Source organism: Brassica napus, chromosome C5 (genome assembly GCF_020379485.1).
Source record: "Brassica napus cultivar Da-Ae chromosome C5, Da-Ae, whole genome shotgun sequence".
Lineage (NCBI taxonomy): Eukaryota > Viridiplantae > Streptophyta > Magnoliopsida > Brassicales > Brassicaceae > Brassica > Brassica napus.
The window spans coordinates 49,354,308-49,370,162 of NC_063448.1; the positions used below are offsets into that span (position 1 = coordinate 49,354,308).

Here is a 15,855-nt window from a genome sequence, read left to right on the forward strand (position 1 = left end):
AGGGGAAATCGGAGGGGATGAAAGTTCTGAGGTTTAGATCCAAAAAGTTCAGGCTTTGCCTTATAATTCTGTTCGCACACGCATCGATCGATGCGTTTTTATAACAAAACGCATCGATCGATGCGTTTTCTGAGGATATACCGAGGACGGTTTGAGATTTTGTTCAATCGATCGATTATATAATCTGATCGATCGATCACATTCTTACGGCTTTCGTCCATCTGGTGATCGATCGATGTGTTTTTTTACACAAACGCATCGATCGATCCGTTTTCCGAGGATATTCCGAGGACGTTTGAGATTTTGTTCAATCGATCGATTGTATAATCTGATCGATCGATCACATTCTTACGGCTTTCGTCCATCTGGTGATCGATCGATGTGTTTTTTTACACAAAGGCATCGATCGATCCGTTTTCCGAGGATATTCCGAGGACGTTTGAGATTTTGTTCAATCGATCGATTATATAATCTGATCGATCGATCACATTCTTACGGCTTTCGTCCATCTGGTGATCGATCGATGTGTTTTTTTACACAAACACATCGATCGATCCGTTTATAAAAAAACGTACAAGATTGAAACCCCAATCACGAGTTCCTCGGAATTTCCTCGGAATATACCGACGGAATTACGAGGAAGAAAAGGGTTTCCTCGGAATTCCCTCGGAATAGTCTGAGGAAATTCCGAGGAAATAGGGGTTTTAAACCGAAAACAACGTTTTGCGGTTTGAATAACACCTATATAACCCTTATTAAGTGTCTTACGTTAATTATGAAGTCTAAAATTTGTTCCTTACCCCTTAATTAACACTTTTCCGATTGTATGAACGAAATCCCACAACATAAGAGAAACACTTATACGTTTTAATGTACGGTATAGGGAATACTTTCAATTAGTTTTTAAATTTGTTATTTCATGGTTTATGCTAATCTATACAAAGAATCCTCAATGGTATACATTACAATTGTATAAGAAATGAAAAACCCCAAAAAAAACTGATGTTTTGAAACCCCAAACTCTGGTTCCTCGGAATTTCCTCGGAATATTCCGAGGAAATTCCGACGGATACTTTACTTTTCGTCGGAATTTCCTCGGCATATATTTTCATTTTACCGGGCAAATATTTCGCGAAAATTGAAATTAGAATTCCGACGGAATTCCGACGGAAAATGGCCGTCGGACCCTAGGTTTTATAACCACGAGCCACTTCTTCTTCCCCATTTCTCTGTTCTTCCTCTGCGCGATTCCTCTCCCTCTTCTCCGGCGATTTACCCCTTCTCTCCGACCTCTTCTCCGGCGATCTCCCCCTTTTCTTACACAAATCATGTAAGGACCCTATCCCACTCTCTTAGGTTCTATTTGTTAGGTTTTTGTGGAGTTTTGATAGATTTTTGTTAAGGTGATTGGTTAGGATTGTGATTTTTGGTTGTATAATATGTTTAGAATTGTGATTTGGTTGAATAATTTGTTTTGTTGAATTGATTTATAATTTTTTTATTATTTTTTTATTTTTTTGTATTTAGAAAATCGATTTTAGTATATAAAATCGATTTTTGTATTTTACAAAACGATTTTTCTATATAAATTCGATTTTTTGGATTTTACAAAATCTTTTTTGTATATAAATTCGATTTTTTGGATTTTACAAAACATTTTTTAATATCTATACAACTTTTTTTGTGATTAAAAACTATTATTTGGGATTTAAAAATATTTTTAATATATATATATATATATATTATTAAAACTATTTTTTGTAATTATTGAACTATTTTTTATTTATTAAAACTATTTTTTTATTAGAACTATTTTTTTATATTTATTAAATATTTTTAATATCTATAAATCTTTTTTTGTGATTAAATTATTTGAGACTTTTAAAAAAAAAAAAATTATATATTTCTGTATTTATTAAATATATTTTTTTAATTTACAGGTCTCATGATGATCAGATCCGGCCTCGACAGCGTCGTGGTCGTGGTGGTACGGGGAGCCAGTCTCGGGATTCCACCCATTTTCAAGATTCCCCTTCGCCCCACAGCTCCTACCAAACATCTCCCTCTGCTGCACCCGCTCCTGCTCCTCTCGCTCCCGCTGCTGCACCCGCTCCTCCTCCTCCGGGTCCTCCAGGAGTGATGAGTGTTGCGGAGTTGGTTCAACAGCCCGGTCGTGACCATCTTCCGTATCTCACTCCGTATCCACATGGACATGGTCAAACATGGTAATTAAACATTTTTTTTTCTTTAAATTTGGATTCATTATTAACCGTTTCTTCTTTTTATTAGGTTCAACCGATCCGGGAACGGGATCAGCGCATGGATCAACCGTATGATGTACTCGGCCCTCGAAATGTTTTAGTTTTATTTGTAAAACTTTGAATAATAATTAATATGATTTCAATTTTAATTTTAATTTCATATTTTCGAATTTAAATTTCATAAATTTAATTTTTTTTTTAAAATTAATATTTTTTACATTCCGAGGAAATTAATTATATTTTTTACGAGATCGATCGAAGCGTTTTTGGAAATAAACCCATCGATCGATCTGTTTAGGAATATACCGAGGGACATGTTCCTCAGAATATACCGAGGAACTGTTCCCTCGGAATATTCCGAGGAACACGTTCCTCGGAATATACCGAGGGACATGTTCCTCGGAATATTCCGAGGAATATTTCCGTCGGTATATTCCTATCGATCGATGTATATATGTCCAAAACGCATCGATCGATGAATGTCCGAGGAAATATCCCGACGATGTTCTCCCTCGGTATATTCTGAGGACATTTCCGACAAACGAATGGTCCTCGGAATTTCCTCGGAAATTTGTTTCCTCGGAATTCCGTCGGAAAATTCCGAGGGATTTCCGAGGAAAGAAGAAATTCCGAGGAATTATTTCCGACGACTTGTTTCGTCGGTATGTCGTCGGAATAACGGTATTCCGACGAAATTCCGACGATTTTTTCCCTCAGAATCCTTGCTGTTTTCTTGTAGTGATAATTCATATGCATCAGTAAGCAAACGTAAGCTAAATGGTACTTTTGTTTTTCTATGAAACTGTAAATAAATAGTTTTGGGTTAAACCGATAATTAGAGAAGATGTCATATTAAAGGATTCCGTTTATCACATAATTAAAAGAAAAAAAAAAGCAATCAAAAGTTTCAACTCATCGAGTGCGGTCGGTTTAAGCCCTTTGATTGACCGTTATAAACGCGTCACATCTTGCCACGTGTTTGTATTTTCCATGGTGAGACGGACACGTTTTCGTCACCGTGTCTTTTTGTGTCGAAACGATGATGTGTCTTTTAACTAACGGTATCGTACATATGGCGGCAGTTTTGAACCTTCATTTTTAAAAAGATCTTTTATTCTTTAGTTAATGGTATAACAAAGTATCATCAGTCACCATTTGCAAAATGCCCTTTTCGTCAAGTTTTGGTTTTCCCGCGCTAAAGTGATGTTACTTGTCTAAATAAAATCAGGATATATATAGACTTAGTGTTTGTTCATAATTATCCATATAATGTAATTGTTAAAAAGTATATTAATTTGTGTCACTTATTTTGAGAGTCTCAAATGTTTTTTCCTCCTCCAGTATAGGAATAATTATATTGAGTACTATATTATTTATTTTGAAATAGTCTTTATCTTATTTATTTTTCCTTTAACTTGGAATCTTAAAATAGGTAGATATTCAACGGCATGCATTGATTGGACAAGTTGAATGCAAGTATATTTTTAAAATAGTTAAAACAAGAAGAAGATATATGGAGTGGGACAGAAAGAAAAGGAAGTTTGATTGGAAGAGAGCTATTAAAATGAAAGGAGTGCATGAATCAATGAAAAGTGAGGTAGTGAATGTCTCTATCTGTTATTTTACGCACTTTCTTTAATCATAACTTATTTTGTCATCTCTCTAAAAGTCGAAACAATGCGGAAGTTATGTTCGTTTATATTTGATAACAAAGGAAAAATAACTATATGTATAGTAGTAATTAATAAAGGATCCAGTAGAAACTAAAGTCCTCTGAAACAAAATTAGCCGAATCCAAAAAGAGATTTCTTTGTTTGATTGATATAGTTAGAAGCTCTTATACCACTAATGTATTCAACTAAACGTACAGGCTTTTGTATGTTTATATCATTTCTTTCAGTAGTTTGTTTTCGATACCTTTTATGTTTAGTTATAGCCATTGATTATATCATATTGAATGCGCAGTTATTCCTAAATATAGACTACTGAAACGATAAATTGCACTTTGTAGACAAAACTTTCTCTTTAATTAGGTAAGTATCCTAAATCCCAGAGGATGTTACCTTGATTGGTAGACACCAAAGTTTCAGATTGCTAATACTCATGTTCTTTTTGTATTATGAACTAATTGATTCATGAAACATTAGCCTATGGCCCCTAAATTTTAATATCAACTGTAGTTTGATGGGGTGTCCATTTCTGGTCCAGAAGGGGTTCTCCATTAAAAAAAGTGTTAAAATACAATCTTATATTTGAGAAAAAATGATATTATCACATGCCTTATTTCTTATATACAAGATAAGCAAGAAACGAGTCTAACACATGAAATCTGCTGTATAAATTGGTTGTTTATCTGGATTTAGAAATAACATAACTGTTGTTTGGCAACAAATTAAAAAATAAATAAACATAAAACGGAGATACACTCGAAAAAGGTCGATTATATTCGATTTTAAGAATTTGACGTTGGCAAAAAGTTTCTGGAGATATAAAATATAACAATTAAGCAAAAATATCTAACAAAAATGATTTGTAACTCAAATAGAAACAACACACATGTCTTTTGATGTGAATAAAGTAATAAACAATGGTCTAGATATTTATTCGCTTGTTTGAAGCTACGTTTAAAGATGTAGATTGTTGGGGGCATTGAAGAAAAGAAACAATACAAGTCAGTGCAATTAGGAGCCAAGCCCACCCACCCCACAAAAGCAGAAAAATACCCAAGGAAAAACAGCGTTTTATTGTTTCGGTGATAGTATACTGAAGAAGAAATCTACACATGGTCACAATAACCAAATCATCATATTTGAAAAACAAATGTATAACTTAATTTGCCCTTTCCAACTAAATATAAGTATATATATGATACAAAACATCATGTTAAAAAGGAATAACTCTTAAACCTTATATCAATATCCGACCCTCTAATTAGTTTCTATTACTTTTTTGTGTAGTAAGCTAACACTAAGCAGGGGCGAACCCAGGCAAAAATTTATATGGAGTCATAGTATCAATAAGATACAAAAAAAAATTAAAGGGGACATTGAGGGGCTTCGACCCTAGGTTTGTGGATTCATAAGCTAACTTTCAAACAAAATACACCAGTGTCACTTAGACCATAATTAACGCAGTGTCTTAAGTGGAGTTTTTAGTATTATTAAGATTTTTTTTAAAAAATTAACATTAATGTGAAGAAGCGCTTCTTATTAGGGGCCATAAAGAGTCGGGTCTTATGGGACACGTGTCTTTTGCGCGTTCTTCTCTTTCTTTCTTGAGAAAGAATCACTCGCCGTAGGCCTGTGACGGATCGGGTATCCGGACAATTTTAAGATATCCGGATCCGGATCCTTATCCGGCGGATCCATAATTTTACTATCCTTATCCGGATCCGGGGTTCGCGGATATCCGGGTGTCGGATATCCTTCTAAAAATTATAATATCCGGCGGATATCCGGATCCGGATTTGGATCCTTAAAATAAATAAAAAATAATATTAATATATATAAAATATTAACAATAATTTAAAAATAAAAATATATAATGTTTTTAATTATTTCTATGTATAATATTACAAAATTTACATAAAATTTATATATACTATTATAAAAATGAAAATATATTAAATAAAATTAGTTTTTATATATAGATATTACTATTTTTGAAATAGTTATTAATAAAATTTACGGACCCGGATATCCGGACTAAAAAATCAAGATATCCGGATCCGGATTCGGCTTTGACGGATCCAACATTTTATTATCCGGATCCGGATTCGGCCTCTCCGGATATCCAGATTTTCGGATCGGATCCGGTTCGGATCACGGATCGAATCCGGATCTCGGATAAAAGTTCCAGGCCTGTCACTCGGCATCTCGTCTCTCTCCCTCTCTTCCACGACACTTTGTCTCTCCATCTCTCCTCGGCGACTCTGCATGTGTTTCGATCGATGGCTCTCCTCGGCGTCTCCGTCGGTGGACTGTTCGTCACTCTTGCTCTCTTCGACGGCTCCGCGTCTCTCTATCTCTCCTTGACGATTCCGCCTCTCCGCTTTTGATATCTCAGTGGCGATCCTCGACAGCTCATCGACGACTCTGCATGTGTGGTTTTGATCTCTCGGTGGCTCTCCTCGACGGCTCCGTGTCTCTCTTGCTCTCCTCGACGGCTCCGCGTCTCTCTAGCTCTCCTCGACGGCTCCTCGAGGACTCCGCCTCGGCGCTTTTGATCTCGCGGTGGCTCTCCATGACGGCTCCTCGACGACTCCGCTTCTGCGCTTTTGATCTCGCGGTGGCTCTCCTCGACGGCTCCTCGATGACTCCGCCTCTGCGCTTTTGATCTCGCGGTGGCTCTAATGGACGGCTCCTCGACAACTCCGCCTAAAGTGCCTTATGATCTCACGGTGGCTCTCCTCGACGGCTCGTCGACGAAGAAAAGCAGAGACGTCTCTCTCTGTGGCTCTCCTCGGTGGAATCAAAACGGCGAGTGTTGATGATTGGTCGAATCGAAAGGTAAAGCTATGTCTCATGATTTTGTGTCATGTGTTTGTTTTTGTCTGATAATTAATTTCAATTGTTTTTTTCTTTGTGCGTTGAGATGTAGGGATCAGGAGACATGCTTGGAAGGTCTACGCAGAGGACTACACCTAGCGACAAGTTCCAATTGCAAAACAGGTAAACCGTTTATCTTTGATCTGTTAAATAGATTGAAAGTGTTGAAATGTGATTGTGATTGGATTGTGTTCTGAAATTAATAGATTGTGATTATGTTCTAAAATTACATAGATTGTGATTCTTGTGTGTATTGAATTAGATTGTGTCCTGGAATGAATAGATGGAAGTTCTTGTGTGAATTGAATCTCGGTAGTTAATGTTTTGGTTACTTGTGTGTATTGATTCTTATGTGAATAGATTGTGATTCTTGTGTGATGTCGTTTGGGTTGTGAATTGATTTGAATGTGGTTCTGGTCTGAAATAGTTTGGGTTGTGAAATGAATTGAATGTGGTTCTGGTGTGAATTGAAGCCTCGGTAATTAATGAATTGGTTAGTGTTAGATTGAAGTTAAGATAGGTAATAAATAGTTGAAAAATGTTTGATAGAAGTCGATGTGTTAGCTAGATGTCAACTCCAATTGGTTGAGTGTTATGAATGTCTTGATCAATGCTCCTTTCATTCTTCTCTTCTATAAAACACATTCTTCTTGTATTAACTCTATCAAAAACACATTCTTCTTCTCTTCCTTCTGTCAAAAACCGAGTTCTTTTCTTTCTCTCTTCTTTTCTTCCTCTCCTGACACATTCGGATATGGAATCCAATCCATATAATCCGACGTCAAACTTTGTTGACCTTCTTGAAAGTCATCAACACACTGTCTTTGGTTATGTGCAAGGCAGTGTCGAGCTCTGTTCCACACAAGTCCCTCTGTTTTTCACTCAACCCACGGAAGCTTCAATCCCAACTCAAGACACTCCTGTAGAGCGTATTCAAAGGAGGAAATGGACGCCTATTGATGATGTTGTCCTCATCAGTGTCTGGTTAAAAACAAGTAAAGACCCTGTAGGTTGGAATGAGCAAAGAGCTGGTGCTTTCTGGAAAAGAATAGCTGCCTACTTTGCGGCAAGTCCCAAGGTGGCAGGTTGTGAACAGAGAGAGGCTAGTCATTGTAAGTAAAGATGGCAGAAGATCAACGACCTTGTCAACAAGTTTTGTGGGGCGTATGAAGCTGCAAGTAGAGAGAAGAGTAGCGGTCAAAATGAGAATGATGTTCTCAAGCTAGCTCACGAAATCTTCTACAACAACCACAAAAAAAAAAATGCATCCTTGAACATGCTTGGAAGGAGCTGCGTAATGACCATAAATGGTGTGAACTTTCTACTTCTAAAACCGAAGGTAGTGCTAGAAAGAGGAAGTGTGATGAGAGTGCACAATCTTCAACCTCTCACGCAACCGAAACCACCACTAGTGAAAACGAGGAAGGAACCATTCGTCCACCGGGTATTAAGGCCTCTAAGGGCTATGGTAAGAAGAAGATGGCATCAGACGGGAAGGACGGGAAGTCGCTGTCTGAGTATCAAAGTATGTGGAACATTAAGATGCAGGATTTGGCTATGAATGAGAAGTTATCAAAGATGAAGCTACTTGACTCATTACTTGCAAAGACAGAATCGCTTCTTGACTATGAAGAGGCTTTGAAGAAGAAGCTGATTACTGACTTGCTCTCAAATTAGCTCTATGCTAAGAAAGAAATTCGATATTCTAAGTTCTTGTTCTAATTTTTAGTTTATGTGTCTTGTGGTGATGTTTTTAGTTTCAATGTCTTGTTCTCATGTTTTAGTTTCAGTGTCTTATTTTCATGTTCTTCTTATGGTTGTAATGTGACTGTGGCTATTAATTATATAAATGCTTGTTCTTGTGTTCGCTGTCTCATCTTCTTGTCTTGGTGTTTGGTTAATATAAGAGGCTAGTTAGTAATCATAAAAATACTTGTTATAGTTATCTCTGTCTCATGTTCTTCTCTTAGTTTTCCAGGTGCAGAAGAGTGTAGCAGTGTACTCACGGAGAAGCTCAGTGTCATGAAGTCTCGGTGGAGGAATTTTAGTCTCTTGTGCTCTACTGTTTTCATGTGTCACGGGAGTTATTACCAAACATGTCAATCAGTTGTCTTCTGTTTTATAGTGTTACGGGTGGTTATTACCAAGTGGTAAGCTTGTAGTCTTGTGATGTTGTCGTGTGATTCTAGTGTCACGGTAGTTTAAACCAAACATGTCAAGCTCGTAGTGTTGTGATGTTGTCATGTGATTCTAGTGTCACTGGAGGTTATTACCAAACATGTGATTCTTGTAAAGTGTGTATTCATGTGTCGCAATATGAGGACAAGTCATCTTCTCTTCTCTCATTTCATTCTCTATTTATAGTTTGTATTCACCAAATAATTGGCAACCAATTCATCTTTTCCTCTCTCCTCTCTTCCGTGAGCAAACAACTTCTCTTCACTCCTATTTTTCCGTGATCAAGCAAATCATCTTCTCCTCTCTCCTTCTCTACATTATAAACACAAAATTATCAAAATCAATTTCTACATATTGATCGAATATATGGCATTTGCTTCTCATTACCCTTCTGAGGGATCAGATGATGAAAACTTTGATCAATATTTTGAGCAAGCTTTCGAGAATTTTACCATTGATTATGGTAATCAATAAGAAGGAAAGAGAAGAAAGAAGAAACGAGCCTATATCGAAAGAAATCGGGAAGCTGGCCATCAACGTTTGTGGAATGATTATTTCAGTGAAACTCCAACATACCCTGATAATCTATTCCGCAGACGATTTAGAATGAACAAGCCATTGTTCATGCGTATTGTTGATCGACTCTCCAATGAAGTTCAATTCTTTCAACAATGACCACATGCTCTTGGTAGGCTTGGTCTCTGTACACTTCAAAAGTGTACAGCAGCTATCCGTGTCTTGGCATATGGTACTGTGGCTGATACGGTTGACGAATACCTCCGGCTCGGTGAAACTACTACTGATCATGTTTGGAAAATTTTGTGGACGGAATAATATATTTATTCGGCGATGAGTACCTAAGAAGACCAACACTGGCTGATCTTCAACGTCTACTTGCTATTAGAGAGCAACGTGGATTTCCCGGGATGATAGGAAGCATCGACTATATGCATTGGGAGTGGAAGAATTGTCCTACCACATGGAAAGGTCAATATTTACGTGGTTCTGGAAAACCCACAATCGTCTTAGAGGCGGTTGCTTCGTATGATCTATGGATATGTCATGCGTTTTTTGGACCTCCAGGTACCTTAAATGATATCAATGTTCTTGATCGCTCACCAGTTTTTGATGATATAATAAATGGTCAAGCTCCGCAAGTCACTTATTCTGTAAATGGAAGAGAGTATCATTTGGCTTACTATCTCACCGATGGTATTTATCCGAAATGGGCAAATTTATCCAATCTATTTCAATACCACAAGGGCCGAAAGCAGTTTTATTTGCTCAACATCAAGAAGCTGTCCGAAAAGATGTCGAGCGTGCTTTGGGAGTCTTACAAGCTCGCTTTGCCATCGTTAAAAATCCATCACGTTTTTGGGATAAAGTCAAAATTGGGAAGATTATGAGAGCATGTATCATACTCCATAATATGATAGTAGAAGACGAACGAGATGGATACACTCAATATGATGTTTTAGAGTTCCAACAAGGGGAAGACAACGAAAGTTCACATGTGGATCTAACGTATTCTACAGATATCCCGACAAATATCGCTAATATGATGGGTGTTCGAACAAGAATTCGTGATAGACAAATGCATCAACAACTGAAAGCTGATTTGGTTGAACATCTCTGGCGTAAATTTGGACGTGATGACGACAACAACTGAGCTGGAATGTTTCTTTTAAATTATTCTCGTTTATTTTAATAATCTTTGTTTTAATGTTTTTTTAATCTATGTTTAAAATTTTATCTTTTAATATGTTTTATTTAATAAATAAATTTTATGTTTAATTAAATTTTGTTTAATTAAATTTTTTCTTTAAGAACCTCAAATTAAGAACCTACCATTGCACCTCGAAAACTAAGAGTATCTTAACTACAATTTCTTAACAATCATTAATTACTAAAAAAATATTAAGATACCCAATTGGGCTCTTAGGGTTAAGAGCACCATTAACGCGGTTTCCTTTGGTGGGTTTTTAATGTTTTTATGATTAAAAAAAAAGAAAATTATGCAATTAGAGAAAGAACGTCTCTTAATTAGGGTCCAGAAGACACGTCTCTTATGAGACACGTGTTGGGCATTCACGTCTCTTTCTCTCTCTTCCGAAATCAACTCCGCCTCTCTCTCTCGTGATCTCTCCTCCTCGACTATCTCTCCTTGGCTCTGTGCCGCGTTATCCCTCATCCTCTCCATGAATTCCTCCCAAGCTTGCTTCTTCCACTCTCCTCTTCGACCCATCTCGCTTCCCCAATCCTCCTATGGTTTCTTCTCAAAGCGTAAGCTTCTCTTCCTCTGATTACATCTGAATCAAAGCAATTACTTATCAGGACACAGTCTGTTGCTGATAAATTAAGAATCAGAGCAATCACTTATCTGTCAATTGATTCTGTTTTGTTGCTTTTGTTTAATTTCTTGTGGGTTTCTTAAATATGACAATCGATGTTGATGCTATCGAAGATGATGATGATGTTGTTGAGTCAACTGCTTCTGCTTTTGATCGAGTATCCTCTCTTCTTCTTCTTCTTCTTCTTCTTTATCCCACTATTACAATACATGTATGTGCGTAATTGATTCTGTTTCGTTCTTTTTTCAGGCTAAAATTACAAGATTGTGATTGATGATGATACCAAGTGATCATGTAAATGTGTTGTGCACAGGTCCTTTGTCATGTTCTTCCATCCTTGCACTTCTCTCCAATACTCTGTTTTTGCAGCCACAGAGAGAACATATGTGGTGCCTAGACGACAACATGAGACCAGGTCTGAATCCTCTTCCTCCTCAATAATTCTTCTAGATTACGTTCCTGAAATTGATATGGTTTTTAAAAAAATTGATTTCAGAGCTTCCTGGGTTTTATTTCGACGAGGAGAGAAGAAATATTTTGCAATTAAAGGTCTTATCCCAGGTTCAAAACCTTCTTCTTCTTCTTCAAAAGCAGCAGAACAAAAGCCTGAATCAAAGCCTTTCAAGGTCAGTTACTTACTGTGTAAGAAGCTTGAGTCTTGGCAGATTGTTTGTGTAATCAATCAGTTTTTATTTTCATCAGGAACCTAATTATCAGAAGAGAAATTAACTGAAAGCATTGAAGCTGCTTTGTTCCCGAGAGCTACGTGGCAGTGTTATTGCTCTTAATAATAAGAAGAACAAGTCTAACTTCAAGGAGGAGATTGAAAAGACACACGCCTCTAACCCTCTGGTATTGGAGTAGTTAAGTTTACAGATTATATATAAACCGATATTGTAACAAGATATTTGTGTAATGCATTAGGTGTGGAGATATGATTCTACGGAAAACATAGGCGATGCTGCTTTGAAAGAGTTTCAGGTTGATATACAAACATCTCAAGGCCTCACCACAAAGAACATCCTAGTAGGAGGCAGTAATTGAGGCTGCTTGAGGTATGTTCTATGAGTTAAGTCTCTTCCTAGAATTAACAACATTAGATTGTTTTCATTCCGATCTATATGCTTTGGACATGTCTAATTTTTTTTTTTAAGACCCCCTAAATAAAAAACTACCATTGGAAGGTATGAATCAAAGTGTTTGTTAAACAAGGTTCTTAATTACATTTAATTAGTAAAATATTCATTAAGAGACCCGATGAAATCTGTGGGTTAATGATGCTCTAATGTTGCTCTTAGCAAATATTCTTACAAAATTCAGTTTATAAACTTTTGGGTGTCAGATGACCCCATTGCTCATCACGTGGGTCCGCCACTGACGCTAAGCTTTATCAACAGATTTTTTAAAGTAATTTTGTAATTTGAAAACAATTAAACCGTATCATAGGAAAAGTAGTCTTTAATTATTCAGATAGTCTGATTAAGTACACCGAACCATAGAATACAAAAGATTAAAAAGGAAATAAGAAAAAGTTTACAAAGATAAGGCTCCTCTAAATACTATATTAGGCCAAACAAAGGAATATTACATACTAACTCTATAAGTCACTCCTGGCTAGCTACGAATAAACTAACCACACCTTTAGCTCTTGGAGAATGAAGATCTTAATTTTGTCACATCTCTTATAGTTTGGTTGCTCACGCATACAAAAATTTAAATTAGTAATACATATTCTACTTGTACTTTTTTTTTCTACTTATACTTTTGATTGAACTGTTTTTACGATAAGGCAATTCCAATCAAATTAAAGAGTGTCAACAAGGTTCAAAATCGAATTTTGAAAACTTTTTTTTTTAAATCGAAGGAACTTTATTAAAGAAGCAATATATACAATAAACAACAAAGACAGAATTAAACCATACAGAGAACATTGATCAATTATGACCTGCAATAGAGTCCCGTGCTGATCATAATACCAATTGAGGCTTGTTTCAAATCTTTCATTCCGCACAACTTGAACACGTGACGGGCTTCAGTCACATATTTAAACCAGTTTTTTTCAGTATATACATTAAACGGTTTTTTGAACTTGCAAAAAGACCCGTTCCAAACTAATTCTGATTAAAAGACCAGATTTTCTTACACCTTACAGCGTTTAAAAAAAATTATAAAGGAGTGGAAGTTATGTATTCTAGTATTGATTAATGTTAACGCTGCTGCTATTATAAATAATTGTTATTAGTGATATCTACAAGTACTGCACAAAAAAACCTTGTGGTTCAAAACAATGCGCTCGTCTCCCAGCATTAACCAAAAGTATTAAATAAAAAGTAAAGTTAGGTATAAGTGTTTTCTTTAATACAAAATATATTATTTCAAACCGGAACGGGAATTTTAGATCCGGTTACAAGCACGATTCAAACAAAATAACCCAAGTCAACGTATTACAGAACCGGTTTCGCCCACCAACTAAACCTGGCACGTTCCATCGGTCTGATTTTAAAATCCCTACGAACCGGTAGCCGTTCTCAACCTTCGAAAATGACCATTGGGAAGTGAGGTTTTCCTCGTTGCCTCGGATGCCGGGATTTCCGCTGTTGTCTCCGGAGTAACCAACTATGAACCAGAGCAACCAACTATGAACGTGTCGACAAGCTCAAAGATGGATCGTAGAAATCACCGGAAGAGGAGAGACAAGTGAGAGAGAGGCTCTCAAAAACACAACGAGGATGCCATATACGACATCTCCGACCCGTGGCGTTGAGCACCTCCACGAAACCAAACACCGAGACCGTTGACACACGAAAACGGCACCAGCTAAGCTCGTTCCTGAGTAGTCGGACCTCCAGGACTCTCACGACGCAGACGAAAAAATCGAATCTAACCCAAGACGCCAAGAGTTAGACGACAGACCCACACCGACGCCGTCCAGCCTCAGACCCACAACAACAACCAGAATAAACTGGACGCCGGATCTGAAAGAGAACCGCTCTTCCTCCTCCAATCGCCACCTACTCTCCAAGTAGCTTTAAGGAGCCACCTGCAAAACCCTAAGAACCGACCCTGCCAACAGCAACCACACCGCACGCCGCGCCTTGACTCCAAGATCTAGCCTAGCCCGTGCCGGAACCGGAGCTCCTCGCGATTAGAGACGGCACCGAACAAACTATCCGATACATAGTCGCAACAAAGAGGAGAGAGTGAGAGACACCATGACAAAGCAAAAGACAAATGAGAGCGAGAGAGAGAAGAGGAGGTGCCTCCGGCTCCGTCCGGACGCCGGAGCGTTACTCAATTTGATTTTAGGTCTTGACTCGTGAGAGAGAGTTTACGGGAAGAAGAGAGAAAGTTTTAACAATTTCAAAGCCGAGTTACACAAGGTCCAGTTAGGTATAAGTGTTGTTTGAGTAAAATAACAAAATCAGGAACTAACTAAATAAATCCCACCCCAGAAATTAATTATGACTAGTTATAAATTGTTTCGATGATGTTTTGTGACTCTTGAAAGTGAACGCGGTTTCGAATGAGGTCCCTAGCTCACCATGCATATCTCTAGAAAAACAACGATTCGACGGTGGGAATATCTTTTAAAATAGAGATGATATAGTGATTTATAGTAACTGACCAACACCAAATTACTAAAAAACTATTATTCATTCTAGCCAATTCAGACAAAGGAAATTCAATGATAATATACTTAGTAGTTAGTAGTAGCCTTTAGCCATTTACTGATTATTTGCCGACATTTAGATTTTGTTTTTACAAAGAAATAACGAAAGCAAATTATTTGTATTTTTCGCTCTCGTGCTTGTCGAGTTGTGGTAGTAAATTACTAATTTCCGCAACGGTAAAAGTGAGTAGATTCTCTTTTCTTAAAAGATGCAGTAAGTTGTGTTCTTGTGTAACAAGGCTTAGATCGCATGTTTTATTTGTCGACTACCTTTCAATATTTATTCCTCCAATAGCGTCAAATAGTTACTGTATACAAATTGTATAATGCATTATACAAGTGCCCTTATTTAACGGAGTCTAGTAAAATAAACATATTGTTGTTTTCCTACTAATTTGTTATTATTCAACTGTTAGTTTTATTTTAGTTTTATTTTCATACCACGTATTTCGCTCATGTGTTATTGAATAAACCAAAATTTAAAGGTTCAATACTCTTTCCGTTTCATTTTAATTATTGTTTTAGACTTGGACACACAGATTAATAAAACATTTTATTTTGTATATTTACTAAATAAAAACATCATTACCAATACATTTGATCACATTTTAACCAATAGAAAAATATATTAAAATATAAAATCAGTAAATTTTACATTTAAACTATAAAACAATACTTATTTTGAAAAAAAAAAGTTATTTTAAAACGACAACTAAACTGAAACGGAGAGAGTACTATTCGAAACAGAATTCAGTTTAACCTCCCCAATCCTTAATGGCCTTATAATGGAGCTATGGTTAATCGAACATTACTTTTACGGAAAAAATGATTTTGTTTTATAAAATTAT

General features: G+C 36.7%; 1 long non-coding RNA gene across 1 annotated transcript; it reads left to right on the top strand.

The window, feature by feature from the left end:
• The first annotated feature begins 9,726 nt into the window (after positions 1–9,726).
• LOC106420842 lies at positions 9,727–15,599 on the top strand. The gene is made up of 5 exons (XR_002659805.2): positions 9,727–11,494; positions 11,587–11,752; positions 11,834–11,963; positions 12,040–12,189; positions 12,262–15,599. It is a non-coding gene; the product is annotated as an uncharacterized LOC106420842 (long non-coding RNA).
• Positions 15,600–15,855: the final 256 nt, after the last annotated feature.